This window comes from Pyxicephalus adspersus, chromosome 10 (genome assembly GCF_032062135.1).
Source record: "Pyxicephalus adspersus chromosome 10, UCB_Pads_2.0, whole genome shotgun sequence".
NCBI lineage: Eukaryota > Metazoa > Chordata > Amphibia > Anura > Pyxicephalidae > Pyxicephalus > Pyxicephalus adspersus.
In genome coordinates this window covers 21,222,940-21,224,375 of record NC_092867.1, presented here as the reverse complement: position 1 = coordinate 21,224,375, position 1,436 = coordinate 21,222,940, and the positions used below count along the sequence as shown (strand labels likewise).

The window sequence follows — 1,436 nt, the reverse complement described above, 5'->3', positions numbered from 1 at the left end:
ATCAATGCTCTGCTACAACCAGAGCTGTACTAAAGCTACATACACGTGCAATAATTGTTGTTGGAAAGGATCTTTCATGACTGCATGATGCATGAACGAGTGCTGTACATACATCACCATTCTCCTCCATGGAGGGGGGAGAACAATGGAGCTGCACGCCCTACCCCTTCGCTTCCATTATGATCGTTTGTCTTCCATCGTTCGGGTGACAGTCGCTGTACACACGCCAGATCCTGAGCCTATTATCAGAGGAGAACCATTGGAGGTGTGTACACAGCCTTAGTCAAATAATACATCCTACTCAAACAACTGTAAATCACATTCACATACCTTGCCAGATGTCCCCCATCACATCCAAAGTACAAAACTCAACTTTTTACAAATCGCAACCTAAACTGCAGCTGCCAGACTTTCTAAGTGTCCAATTAGATCACCAGGTTTTTTTTTTTTTTTTTTTTTTTTTTTATCGAATCTCGCGATCCGTGCTAAAACACACCCCGTGACGGTAAAAAAGTGATAGTGCAAAAACACCACACAAAAAACGTGCACTGGGGTACTATTTGGTAATCCCTCCTCAAAAGAGGAAGGGCCACCCTTTTTCTCCAAACCCTCCGAAGCGAAGCTCCAGACGAGGGCTGGATACTAAGCCCACCCAGCCGAAGCCGGAATGGACACACGTGCCCCCCTGACCGAAGCCAGAGAGGGGCCTTTTCTCTCTGGGACCCGCCCATGCAGGTCCCACAAGATACTAAGCTGGGAGCTCTCCCGAAGAGAGACTCCCACTGAGGGAGAGCGCCTGGTTTTTAGGCCAAGGCACTCTCCAAGACTTCAGGGCCAGCCCATAAGGGAATAGCACCCTCCATCAAAAAGTGGCACACAAATACCACACCAGTGACAGTGACAAAACATAAAAAAACATTTAAATAATAAGTGCTCCGTGCATAACACACAGGGCAACAGATTTTAAAAATTTCCCCTCTGCACTAGCCGCAGCTAATGCAGAATAAGGCGGCGTGCCGAATCCAAAATATAAACAGTGACATTGCATAGTGCAGCCAAAAATCAAGTGGGGTCCCAAACCCAAGTGATTTAAGGTGCCCCTGGTTCGCCACTCCAGGGGTACGACACTGGGGCGAGATTCGGACCGCTCGTCAGACCGATTGGTAAGACCAAGCTTTTCTCCATCCTCACCAGCGGGTCAGTCAAAACCCCTGGGAGCTCCTTATCAGGGCGGGCCCAAGCTCTTCCTCCGGTGGACAAGGCCGGCAGGTTTGCATAGGGCGGCCCCTTACAGAGCTACACCAGAGGTAGACCGTCCTTAACAGAGGTACTAAGGCACAGCATCTCCCCTCTAAGACGCTAATGCCCGTTCCAACCCTGAACACTGATAAGAACAGATACTACACTTGATCTTAGCCAAAAGGCCGAGAAGCGAT

The 1,436-nt window shown here is 49.1% G+C and overlaps 1 pseudogene; it reads right to left on the bottom strand.

Annotated features, from left to right (window-relative positions):
• Positions 1–1,265: 1,265 nt before the first annotated feature.
• On the bottom strand, positions 1,266–1,436 carry LOC140340167 (U2 spliceosomal RNA; annotated as a pseudogene).